Here is a 14,038-nt window from a genome sequence, read left to right on the forward strand (position 1 = left end):
GCCTTATGCAATCTAGTATGTACACATGTTGGTAGAGTAAAACTCACACATGCACCGTAGCCACTGCAACTGTCAGGACAGTAAAACATCCTTATGCACCCTAATCACAAACATGTTTTCCTTATGCACTGCAGACACTGAAACACACTCAGCACAGCAAAATCTCCCTGTTCTCTACAATATTCAGCACCGTAGAATCGGCGTATTCATACGACTACTTCAACATTGAGTGCAGTAAAATGCCCTTATGCACGTATCCTGTAACCTACTCTAACAATGAGTACACTATCAATGAGAATTCCATATCCACAGTGGAATTTTGATAAAGTGGGCCTGTTCTGAGCCAACGATATTGCAGATTGAAAAGTAAACAGGTGAAGCAAATAATGTATAGGAATTGATGTCTTCTTTCAAGTTCAAAGACAATGGAACATTGTGATACAAAATGATTTATGAGACATGGCCACCTTGTTTTCTTTAGATATTAAAGGCATGGTCTAGTAAAAAATGTTATTGTCCCAACGGGTCGGCCATGTTTTTTTAAGCCTAAGTGGCTCGATTTTAGAAAACTTTCCTATGGACCTTACCCGAGTTTTCGTCCATTAAACGCACGCGAAAACAAGCACCAGGGAGCCGCCATTTTCTGATAATCCTATCTTTTCCCCGATCGCCCTGGCGGACCTGCTTTTGCGGCACTAAATCAATTCCCCCGCCCCTGAGCCTGTCATCAGCAGACTCGTACCGCCCATTTCCCAACGCCAAAGCACGTCTTGTGTCAACATTCGCTGCGCTTCAGCTAATGACGTGTCGCCATGGAAATGGCAGGATGCCTCTCTCCTCAATAAGTATAAACAGACCGTTTCACAACACACAGCAGCAGATTTTCGATTCCATTCCCCTCTCTGTGTTACTTTGAGTATTCTGTGACTCGTTTCAGTGCTCTGGTCAGCTACCTTCGCCACTTGTAGCCCGTGTGAACAGATATCAGTACCACCGCTATAAATTATTTTAGTTTGTTTAACACACAATGGCTACAATAATGCCCTACATGTACGAGCCCGAGTATACCGAGGAGGAACTACTGGAAAGGGAAGCACGAGAAACTGATGGGGATTCGGACGGCAGATGGCAGGACGAATCAACAGATGAAGAGCCTGGGCCTAGTCGAATGGACGGCGTCTCCACCTGGTGCACTAGCAATCGGTGCAAGCTAATGCCAACTGAGGACGAGAACTGCTGCTGCCGAGAAAACTCGGGATGCCTGGCCCACATTTCGGAAGGCGAGCCACGACCGCAATGCATCACCGAGCTGCCAGACTTCAGGGCAGCCTGCCTCACACGGGCCGTGTTGAGAATAATGATGGTGCTTATGCACGAACTTCGAGCAACTGTTCGTCCTCGTAATCCGAGTAACGAGTAAGTATACTCTGCTTGTCATGCCACTCCTATTTCATGTTCTTCTACTATATCCAAAATTACATCTACATATCATTGTAACGCATGTAAGTCATTCAATAGTGTGCATTGTCTAGATAGCATTTGTCCGTGTAAAATGCCATTAGTTACAAAAATTGTCATTGACAACAAACGTTTATTAAACTTATCTGGGTCATTTAAAAACAGTTTGTTTCATTCCTTTTCACAGGTGGTACAGGCTGGTGGCCTATCGTTCCTTTACATGGTGGCTTCACGGGAGGCTTGGACAACGCGTTCGAAGAGTGATACCCGCCTGTGCCGTTCGTGCCATTAGAGAAACGTTCCCGAGTGACAGCGGTCAGTACAGGGGATTTTCTATCGCTGTGCTGCAACCTGACCTGTATAATCTTTAAAGTCTTGTATTTTTGTGTCATGAAAATAAGATACAAAATAAAACACCACATATATTTTAACAACGTTTGTCTCGATTTTTTAAATGAATCAAGTGTGTCTCCATTCAAGGATGGACGTCAGACACCTGTGCTCCGAATGGGTGAAGGTCTGGTCGCTGTGAAGCAGGGTGGTAACTATCTATCTAAGCTAACATAACATATTCTCGATAATGCATGCACTAAATAACACTTGTTCAAAGTCTTTCAGTAGGTTATGTCTCTATAAAAGTCACACATATATCTATACTAACAATTACCATTGGATTATACAGGCCCTAGGGTCTTGGCCACTATAATACACCGGTTGAAGTGTGGGTCTGTGCTCACAAGAATCTCCGGTATGTGGCATTTGTTATTGATAAGCAACGATATACTATCATTGATATAAAGGCGATATACTGTATATTGATATAAAGGCGGTTCGCGCCGGTGGATGCGCGCTGGCATGGGGGGCTGTGACGGGCGTAAACCGCCAAGGTGTCAAACTACATGTACACTTCAAAAGGTGTCCCACGCCAAGGGGCCATCGGTCACATGGCCTCCTCAGACCCCGTGTCTCCAGGCAGGCCTCCCCTGAGGCAGGCCGCCCACCTGCAATCCACAAAAGTGTGTCTCCATTCAGCAGTCTTCCTGTGCCTCATCTGCACGCCCCAGGGCCATCTATCCCACCCCCCTCTATCAAAGGCGGTTCACACCCGGGGATGAGCGCTGGCATGGGGGGCTGTCCGGGGCGCGAAAGGCCAAGGTGCCAAACTACATGTACACTTCAAAAGGTGTCCCACGCCAAGGGGCCATCGGTCACATGGCCTCCTCAGACCCCGTGTCTCCAGGCAGGCCTCCCCTGAGGCAGGTCGCCCCCCTGCAATCCACATAAGTGTGTCTCCATTCAGCAGTCTTCCTGTGCCTTATCTGCACGCCCCAGGGCCATCCATCCCACCCCCCTCTATCAAAGGCGGTTCACACCCGGGGATGAGCGCTGGCATGGGGGGCTGTCCGGGGCGCGAAAGGCCAAGGTGCCAAACTACATGTACACTTCAAAAGGTGTCCCACGCCAAGGGGCCATCGGTCACATGGCCTCCTCAGACCCCGTGTCTCCAGGCAGGCCTCCCCTGAGGCAGGCCGCCCCCCTAATACCACGACATACATACGTCATTCATTCACAAACACACCCCAGTTTTTAATACTTTAAAAACCACTCGATATGTCTCATGAGAACATCTTTGTGCTTTGCAAGTCAACTCTTGAACGTGCTACCTGGGAACCACCGAGATCTATGCTAATCTGCTTGTCGTCGTGCTATCTGTGAACTCTGTGACCGACCGCTTCGAGCATACCCATCAGTGCGCTACCTGTGGCCATCCACCTATTCTCCCGCAACATACTGCTCTGCTTGCTGAACCCAACTGTTTGTTGGTCAAGGTAAGGCCATGTATCCTGGTTATATTTCCCAGATTTTTAAATTTCTATCTATTTTCCAGTAGAGTACAAAATAGTGCTATGTTCATTGGTCTCATTGGTATTGACTTGAGTTTCCATTGCTATGCTATCAATAGATCTATTTATTTTCATCTGTGACTATTCTGATTGAATTGCATCCTTCGGGGGTCCAGTCAATAATGTTAGCATGTTTCCTTTTCGTGCAAGACAGAACATCCAAGGGACGAGTCACATGTTCAGATTTCAGTCACATCAATTATACATTTCTGCAACTTATGCAAATACTAAGCAGCACATAATGAACTGGTATAGTTCCTGCGACCAAAACAAACCTTGCATTGATCATTGTATGATTCATTTACTTTTGTATCAAATCTTTACTCTTGAAGATTGTATAATAATGTCGATATTTACTTTTCAGATTCATCAACAATACCTGCCTGTTCGATTAGCGGTTGCCCTTCGAAGACCCATGCGAAATCTGAAGGAACTACAATGCATGTATTCCCGAAAACTGTTGATCGAATAAGAGAATGGGTCAGACATTGCGGATATCCACTGTATGAGCTGGAAAGTAGAGTCCAACAAGTCTTAGAGGACAAGAGGGGTGATCGATACCGCATCTGCAGCCGGCACTTTTCCTTGGACATGTACACAACTTCTTGGCTAACAAAGAAGAATAAACGGCGAACGACACGGAAATTGCGCGAAAACGCTATTCCCACTCTATTCGTCCACATTTCGCCACCGGTGAGTCAAGTGTCCGGATTTAGCTTTAGGCCTTGCGGTAGTGTGTAGCCGAATGGATTAATAGATATTGTAGGTGTTCTATCCCTTGTAATAATTTCGATATTGATATGAGTGTATACTTTTTTGAATAATGACATTTATCAATATATTCTTTTTCGATTTCATAACCCACAAACACAATGTATATATATATGGGGACAGGGAACTGTGCTGTATTGAGCATTTTTCAAGTATTCTGTCGGCTTACATGGCTATTTTTAATATTGGCATTTCATTATCAATCATTAATTGACCTTTACAACTTCTTGACTATCCCTTGAATCTGAAGCAAGAACATTCTACATCCTTGACGTGGTCGCAGTTATCAACCACTTCTAGCGCGTATCAGGTAATCTTACTAGGCTAATCCGCTACAGACTTGTTTTATGCATGTCAAGTAATAGTTTTATTCTATCATGTAATTATTTTACAGAATGTTTGGTTACTGCTTTCCAATTAATATACACCTTAGTTATCGTCCACTGGTGTTTGTTTTCAGTTATAATTAGTGTTATCCATACTAATGCAAGTACTGTCTTTCAGGGAGATGCTGAAGCGTCCGCCACATCTACAACGTTTCTAGATGTTCCTCACCAGCAGGAGATATGGATACTGACAGCTCCATCGAGCGTCATCATCAGAGCTGGAATTCTTGTCGTTTGATTGTTCTACACAATGTTTCATTCGTGGTTAGCCGTTGATATGTACCTGTGCTGTCGACCCCAGGTGTATTTTATGTTTTCGCAAATTGTAATCCTCACTAATGCAAGTACTATGTTTCAGGCAGTTGATGGAGCGTCAACCCCTGCACTTGATGCAGAGCCTGACATTCAAGTATATGAATCGGCGCAACAGCTTTCGGAAGTGCGCACTACATTTGCAACATCCATAGATATTCTTCAGCAGCACGAGGTATGGATAATGACAGCTCCATCATGCGTGATCATATAACGTGATTCCATTTGCTATACTTTCTTCCCTATTAACGCAAGTGCTGTGTTTCAGGGAGACGACAGAGCTTCCACCACAATCACAACATCTCATTTAGATGATGCAGATGTAAAGGAATCGTTGAAATAAGTCGATGAAATGTGATCATATTTGGATTTTCCTTGATTCTTTTGGACAATGCATCATTTGCGGTTATCTCTTTATATGTACCTGTGCCGTCGATCCCAAGTGTGCGTTGTGTTTCCAATATTGAAAAGCATACTAATGCAAGTACTGTGTTTCAGGGAGATGCGGATGCCTCCTCTCCAATACAACCATTCATGGCAGTCCATGCAGAGCCAGAGGTATGGATACTGACAGTTCCATCGAAATAGATCATCACTGGTCGAATACTTGTCCTTTGATTGTTGCACACAATGTTTAAATCGTATTTGGCTATTGAGATGTACCTGTGTGTTCGTCCTCACGTGTGTTTTATGCTAACAATATTTTGATACATAGTAATGAAAGTACTATGTTTCAGGGAGACGATGGAGCCTCATTCCGTGCTGTCTATGCGGATACAGAAAATATAGTCCTTGCAGCGCAAGAGGAAGGGAGGACATGCGGAAACGAATCGGAGCTACAGCGTGCAGATGTTGAAGGTCGAGTCAAAAAAGTTGCAAAGAAAAAAAAACAAAAAAAGGTTAGTTACAAACAGTTCATAACTTTAAAAAAAAATGTGTGGTGGGGACTATTTTATGTTTTTTTCCAGTCAATTCTACTACACTCCATCTTGTGTTTAAACTGAACATCCCTTTTCCTGTATCTCCTCCAGTTACCCGTGGGTGTCAGAACTATACACACACAGACAGTGAAGCGAATGAGAGATGTGGCTTGCCAGACCGTGTACACTATGGAGGAACTATTAATTGAGGCGAGGCGTGTTCAGGCTCGAGATGCTCATGTCCAATGGCCAGAACATGAATTAACTGTGTTTGAAGACTACAGCAAAGTTACATTGGACCATAGCTACAGTGCGACCGGACCACCACAAGAAGATGTTATTGAATGTATTGAAGATAGCTCTGAAGTAGTTGCAGATAAATTTACACAATCTACACCCGCCAAAAATTTGCCACCAAAAAACCTGTCGACATTGTTGTGTTCTCCCATCAATGTTGAAGTAATAGATGTTGAAATGACAGTGAATGAAACAGCCGCAGCATCCATAGACGCATCAGAACTTGATATCAGCGATATTACTTTCCAATGTGTTGAAATCTCCACAACGTCAAAGGCCGAAACAACGTTGACGCAGGATGACAGTCTAATGAAAGAGAGCAAATACATTGTATTCGACAGTTGTTTGATGGAAATTATAAGTATGCTGAAATGTGTGCGTTCCATTAGAGGGAACGTATGTGGGAAGCCATTGATTAATGTGACTCGTCAAATAAAAGGCAGTAACGTCAAAATAAATGCCGCCTGTATATTAAATCATAGGTTCTCATGGTCTGCACAACCAATGCAGGGGAAAATGCCAGCAGGCAATCTACTGTGTGCAGCTGCATCACTTTTTAGTGTCTCCAGTTTTAGAAAGTTAGAGGCTTTCTTTCAGTTTGTGGGACTCCATTTCATTTCTAAAGCGCTGTACTACACATACCAACGTGATTATCTGTTTCCGGCCATTAGTGATGCTTGGAAAATTGAACAATTGTCTCTAGCAAGTACATTCGAAGGCAAACGATTCAGGCTAGCCGGCGATGGACAGTGCGATAGCCCTGGATTTTCTGCCAAGTACTGCACCTACCACTTTCAGGACATGGATAGTAAGAAAATTGTGAGTTCGGTGGTCGTGCAGGTAACACAATGTACATCGTCAGTGGCCATGGAGAAACTAGGATTTATAAAATCAGTGGAACATCTACAATCGAGGGGGATGCACATCGACCTCATAGCCACGGATAGACACGTTTCAATTGCCAAGACAATGAGAGAGCAGTTCCCACATATTAAACATCAATTTGACGTATGGCATCTTGCTAAATCAATCAATAAGAAAATCTCGGCTGCAGGAAAAAAAAAAGGTTTTGAAAGTATTTTGCAGTGGTCACATTCTATCACCAACCATCTTTGGTGGAGCTCAAAAACTTGTGAGGGGTCAGTGGAAATACTACTTGAAAAATGGCGGTCACTGATGCACCACTGTACCAGCGTTCACCGCTGGACAGCAAATGAACATTTCCACCAATGTGAACATGGCCCTTTGTCCCCAGAGGAGGCACGGAAGAAGAAGTGGTTGATTCCATCTTCACCGACACACAAAGCCATTGAGAAGATTGTTTTCGACAAAACTCTATCAAGAGATTTGAGAGGACTGACAGAATTCTGTCACACAGGAGATTTGGAGGTGTTCCACAATATGTGCCTAAAGTACAGGCCAAAGCGCTTGCATTTTAGCTTTCGGGGCATGAGACATAGGACTCTACTAGCGGTCTTGGCCCATAACAGCAATGTCGGACGTGAACAATCTAGGACTAGGGGTAAAGTAAGGATGCCTCGCTACACTAAGGTGTTTTCAAAACAAAGTAAGCAATGGGTGATCAAACCAGTCTATGATGAAATGCAGTTCGACTTTGTGAAAGGCCTTATTGTTGCTGTGTTAGAGAAGCACAGATATGGAATTTTGGACGTTTCTGTACAGAGCAGTGATCCATTGCCACTGAACATTGCGACTGTGCCATGCCCACCCGATGCACAGCTGATTGTGAAGTACAAATCCCGGTTTAAATAATTGCAATACGATTGTCTTTTTGTAAATAAATGTTATTGTACAGTGTACCTGTAAACCTAACCCCTAACTTCACCATCATGGGTGGCGAACAAGCTGGGTGTCATCTTTGAATTCTCTCTATTCACCTCACATATGTGTATGTATATATTTTTCTCATGTCTCATCTCATGTAAATGTAAATTCTGCGCACTGTTAACGGAGGGGAGGCTTGCGTATTGCAAATAATAAAACAAACAAACAAACAATAAATCTCACTTTTAACTCAACTCCTGTGGTACTTTATACTTTCCCTGACCTTCCGCCAAAAATTAAATGTCTCAATTTGGGCTGCAAAGCTCGCAGACAACGGTGACAAAATTGGGGCACTTAGAACGCACCAGCCAAGCGGGCCGTGGCATTTGGGAGAGAAGCCAGTTCCCATTTGCACATTGAGGCGCACTACATAGACGGATTCTAAACTTCAAGTTCTCATAGATGCCTATACTACGTGATGTTGCAAATAAAGAATGCAAAGGACAGCGCCCAGATGAGGCCCACAAGTCGCACTGGAAGTATAAGGGTCTATTGTTTTTTTACCTTGAGACAGGGACCATGCCGAAAGAACTGCATTTGAAGGGAGTACGCAATAACGTAAGAGACGATAAGGCAGAAAATTCAGAAACTAGACCGAGTTTCAGTTTTAGGTCAGTATACGAAAAATCATTGTTAAGAGCACGGTCCGTTTTACAGACTGCATTACGAAGAGACACAATGGAAATTTCAAATATACTGTAAGTAAATCTTTACACGCTTTTATACCGGAATGAAGATTTAATGAATGGATGCATGAATAAATGAATGAATGAAGAGCTAGGAAAAGCAAGTAAAACTGTTCGTAGTGGGCACATGGGCATGCAGGTCCACTGGTCTCACCGATCTCGTTCCATGGCCCAGCCACTTTTCCCTGCACTACGGGACTGTCTCTGTATCCTTCAGCCCCTTCTCCCGGCATTTACCTTGCACTTGCCACCAGCTGGCCCTATTATTTAATTTGTATTCAACTAACCTTGTACAGCCCATCCCCATGCGCGATCAGAAAGACACCTGGCCTAGTAGGATCGTTGTCTGTCTGCCCTTCTTCCCCACCTGCCTCGTCACGCCTAGTAACACTTGAGTATAGGCGCGTTACAAATGCCATATCATATATCATATCATTCCTCACGCATGTAGACTGTCGTTTATCATTGTGTGTTGGCCTCGATTTATCTTGTTACTTTTCGCATTGATTTTAGACACGAACATACTCCATGGAACTACCCTTGCAAGCAAATAGTTTCTGATCGGCCGTAATAAATAAAATGAGTAATATTAATGAAGTTCGGCTAGCGAGACTAATTATCATTTTTTTGTTTTCATAACAGGTATTTGATCCCTTACTGGCACTGCCATCTGTTTGAGACACCGGCGGATGGATTCTTCAGCAGACACCTGCAGCTTCGTGTCAACAACTGGAGCACGATCACCATATTATGGGACGATCGCCAAGGGCCCACATGCCCTTACGCTGTACTAGTGGCTAGAAGCAACATAACAACCTTTAGGCTGGACTAGTGCCTAGTTGATGGAACAGCCTTGCGGTTCACCGCGCTTCTAAAGTGATTCTTTTTACGAAAATGAACACCCTGTGTACCATAAAGGAACACCGCGTGACTCAAGATGAAACAGAACAGTTATTGCGGATACAGATAAAAGAAAATAAATGGCTTCCGGAGTTCATATGGCAATTGCTGAATATTCTATAAACATTTAATGTCAAATAAATGTACTTTACCAAATGTACCGTGTTGCTGTTTCATTGTAAAGTACAGTTTCATATTCCGAATTGTGGTGTGCTGTGTTGTGAGTTGATCTGTGTTGGTTTCCGGGTTCTGTGTGGAGTCGCCCCTGTGGTGGCAAATAGTCATGAAATGTCACCATGGTGAGGGCATTGACTGGGCGCGTTTGCCTACGCAGCACAGTAACGTCACGGGGAGAGGCGGGGAATATTAATGTTTTGATAATGTCAGGCTCAGGGGCGGGGGAATTGATTTAGTGCCGCAAAAGCAGGTCCGCCAGGGCGATCGGGGAAAAGATAGGATTATCAGAAAATGGCGGCTCCCTGGTGCTTGTTTTCGCCTGCGTTTAATGGACGAAAACTCGGGTAAGGTCCATAGGAAAGTTTTCTAAAATTGAGCCACTTAGGCTTAAAAAAACATGGCCGACCCGTTGGGACAATAACATTTTTTACTAGACCATGCCTTTAAGCTTGTTTTGTGAGGAAGGACGTGCGGGTATTGTACAATGCAAAGTGCAGTTTTATTTCACAGTTAGTATGTGACAAAATACGACTTTTGCTCTACTGAACGTTGCATAGGTCAGCGCCCGTGCAGTGATTTAACTGTCCTAAATGTAGCAGTGTAGTGACGCGGTAAATGAGATTATAAATTACAAACTTAACTCAAAAAATAAAAGAAAACGTTCTCCTTCAACTCGAATTTCAACCTGCATTATTAAACTTCAAATAGTGCTAACATTCCATAGGTCCGGGAAAGGGAGCGTGCGTTCTTGTGGATCTGGTGGGCAGGGGTCACCTGAATTCGTTTGTCCAGCCCTGAGATTGTTTGCTGCTTGGTGTACACTGTCAGCACCCTCCAAGGAACCCATTATGTTTTAACAACATGCGACGAGAACACTGATGGTAACTTAATGGCCAACCGCTGCCTGCTGCGCTCAATAATGCATAATGTGCGCTGCGCGCAGCCACCATGATATTTATAAACACAAGCGCCCTTTGGTTTGCTGCTCACAGAATAAGCACCAGCAATCAAAGCTAGTTTAAGGCCATTTACTGACCCATCAATAATATTATTACTATTTAAAGTGTATGTAAGTGCTCTCACGTCACCTCAAAAAGGGTAAACATTAACTGGCAGAATGTCTTCGTTTGTTTTCTGCCACAGAAAAGGCTGCATACACATGCCCGAGGAGACAGGAAACAAACACTGGCAGCACCTTTGCATGGTAATCAGCCCTACACAAAAGGCGAACAAAGTAAACAGATGTAAAACACCATACCAAGCCCTGGCCGCCGCTGAGAACGAATATGTAATGTCGACCCACTCAAGAGACCACCGTCTGCGTCTACTTTCCGTCAGAAATGAGAGGCTGTCTCTTCAGAGAGGACACTGGACTGCCGGGGAGCGACAAGAAACGCAAGAGGGAACTCCAACCCGGGCAGGCGCAGAGAGAGAGCGGGCAGAGCAGAATCTTACCTGGGGGGTCTGGACTGGAAGAGAAATGCCCTCCTTGCTTCTCTCTAACGTTTCCTGGCCATGTTGCGGCTGCGGCTGGGATCCCGAAGCGCTGACTCAGAACCTGCCCAACCTGCTGCCCTTGTCCCGCAGATCTGTTGACACACTGTACACACCCAGCAGCTCAATGCAATGTTTACCTGCCCCTCCGTCAGCCGGCAATGGGTGGCAACGCAGCACCAGCGGGAGGAAGCGCCGCCGGCGGCGAATGTGCACTGACAGGGAGGGTCGCCTCCTGAGCTACCGAGGCTCCTCGAGCGGCGCGGGGTCTCGTGCCGGGCTGCGCACCTTTCCCTTGCAGCGCTGCGCACCTTTCCCTTGCAGCGTCGCCGAGGCAAACTTTCCGTAATCACAGCCCAGCAATGGTCCTTGAGTGCTCGCGGTCTCGCTGCCCATGCGCAGACGGCGACAGTGCAAGCGAAATGAAAAGAGCAATACTAATTGGAAATTCCGCTAATCACCATCACTCAAAACAATCATTTCAATTCCAGTAACGGGTCTTTGAAAAATCGTCCTTTTTAACGTAAAAGATCAAAATACAGTTTCTGTGGCAGAGAATAATAGAGTTACATCAAGTTATCAGCCTGCCTCGTGACAGTGGTTTGAGACCTGGTCAACTACACCATTCATCCTTCCGTGATCGATGCATTAAGTACCGTCACATTGGGTAATAACTTATTTCTGCCGTGATAAGCAGGTGATATCTGCCAGTGGGCAATGTACACACAGTACCGTCGGGTTATTGGTAGAGTAGAAGGCAATAAGCGACCGTACCCGTCCTAGAGTGTTTAGTGCTCCCAGCAATAATTGCCTAATGCCCGTCCATATGCATCCGATCATGTCCTTGCAACTCACAGGTACAGGCGGCGCACGACGTGTCTACCGTGAACCTAGTCCAAAGCGGGCGCCATCATTTGTGCGCGTCCTGGTATTGTCTTCCATTCGAATTCCCCGCTTCCTATCCCCTTATCCACTCACCCTTCCCTCCATTCCAGAACTCTCAAGTTCCCACATGCCTTGCGTGACTCCCGTCCCGGTGTTTTCTTTAATTCTGGCACTTGACGTCTTGAATTGAAAATGGGTAAAGCAAAACGGCAAGTTTCTGAATGCAAAGAACACAGTCAGGACTGGGTGACATTTTCACACATGGAGAGAGAACATCTTAGAGCCCAGTCATCCGTACCAGCTCTTACCATTCCATCTATGCATGGAGCCCCTTCCCCCTTGTCACATGAATTCATTCCTTTTTGTTCTATCCAAAAGATTCTTTCAATGATCCACCAAAGTACTCCCAATTCATGCACCACCATATCCATCCATCCAGTTTCACCTTATCCACCCATTTCCCCTTCATCAACCCATTCTCCTTTTATATATATATCATATATGATATGATATGGCATCTGTAACGCGCCTATAAACAAGTGTTTCAAGGAGCGACGAGGCAAGGCACGGGGAAACAGAGGGAAGACAGACAACGATCTTAATAGGCCAGGTGTCATTCAGATCGCGCAAGTGCGTGGGAAGGGGGAGGGGGAAAGTGCCTTCCATCTCTTCATCTATGAAGTATCTCTTTATCTGTTGATTGACCCATCCATCCAATTTGCCTGTTCTTTCCTCTCTTCCTTCACATCTCCATTCCCCTTCCTTTTTACCAATGTCCTCTTGCCTTTTACCTTCCCATCTTTATGTTTCTCCATTTCCTTATTCCTCTTTCATTTTATTTTCCACTTTCTTTCTACCTATCTGAATATTTTGATTTGCCTCTTCTGCCTTTTTCCTTTCTCTTAGTTTATTTTTCCTTAACCCACCCTTATTCCCTCTGTCTATTACTCCCTCTCCACCTTCCTGCTTTTCCCTCACACATTTTCTTTCTTTTTCTCCACCTCAGTTGTCCTCATTGAGGCCACAGCAGGCCATTGATTTAGGACCAGGTAACTGGTGGCCTATGATACGCAAAAATACTGCGCAAAAATAATAATAACTTACTTCAAATATTGTTTTGAAACAGAGCCTCTACGTTGTGTGGCCACTATTCTTTGTTTACATTTGATTTGAAAGATCCACACTCCCTCCACTATCCCACAGGATTGCTCTCGCCAGAAATATATATTTATATTGTGAAAGGGCCGGCCAGATTAGCAAAAGGAGAAAATCGGCCTCATTATGAGTTTGGCGGTAAGTGGTAAAGTTGAGGTAACTGTTACTACCAACTTTACCACTATGCCAAATTACAAGTTTGGGCCTGCAGTGGAGGATGGCCTCGAGGACAATTCTGGAGGTAAATCCTCCAACTCACCGCTAAAAAATCGGTATAATTGGCGGAATTACTGCAGCGGTAAATCCACAGCGGTAATTCCACCAAAAAAGCCCAATAGAGTCCTATGGACTCAAAAAGAATGTGGATTTACACAACCACCACCACTTGTAATCTGGTGGTAACTCTGCCAGACCAAGTGGCAGTAACGCTAATTCAGTTTAGTGGTATCTGGATGGATTTACCGCCCAGATACCACCAAACTCGTAATGAGGCTGAATGTCAAGTAAAAATGTCCCTAGATGTGCAATGTTATAAAAAGGTCCTCCAATATGAGACAGTCTTTTTAACATTTATTTTTATATTTCTTTTTTCCTGAACATGGTACATCATTTGAAAAACGTCATTGTGCAGTGAAGTAACATTACTAAATTGTACTTTAATAATTCCATATATACATGTGTTTACATCAACTGAACCCAATACATGAAACAACTTGTGCTCCATGTTATGGTGAATTATATGCTCCCAGACAACAACCTAAAAAAAACACAAACTTTGAGTGGACTGAGAATGAAACGATCATCTTTGACAGAGCTAACATTCTGCACCAAATTTCTAACCTGAGTAA

At 44.3% G+C, this 14,038-nt stretch overlaps 1 protein-coding gene across 4 annotated transcripts in view; it reads right to left on the minus strand.

Moving 5' to 3' along the window:
* The window catches only part of SYTL5 (synaptotagmin like 5), an 885,600-nt gene extending 874,075 nt beyond the window's left edge, over window positions 1-11,525 (minus strand). Inside the window, exon 1 of one of the 4 annotated variants that reach the window (XM_069636560.1) lies at window positions 11,291-11,525. The gene's annotated coding sequence lies outside the window, so the exon portion shown is untranslated. Of the gene's footprint in view, window positions 1-10,914; window positions 11,065-11,111 lie in introns of those variants that run through there. The other 3 variants (XM_069636555.1, XM_069636559.1, XM_069636556.1) reach the window with 3 other exon arrangements.
* Between the last annotated feature and the right edge of the window lie 2,513 nt (window positions 11,526-14,038).

Source organism: Ambystoma mexicanum, chromosome 7p, assembly GCF_040938575.1.
Source record: "Ambystoma mexicanum isolate Mex_15411 chromosome 7p, UKY_AmexF1_1, whole genome shotgun sequence".
NCBI lineage: Eukaryota > Metazoa > Chordata > Amphibia > Caudata > Ambystomatidae > Ambystoma > Ambystoma mexicanum.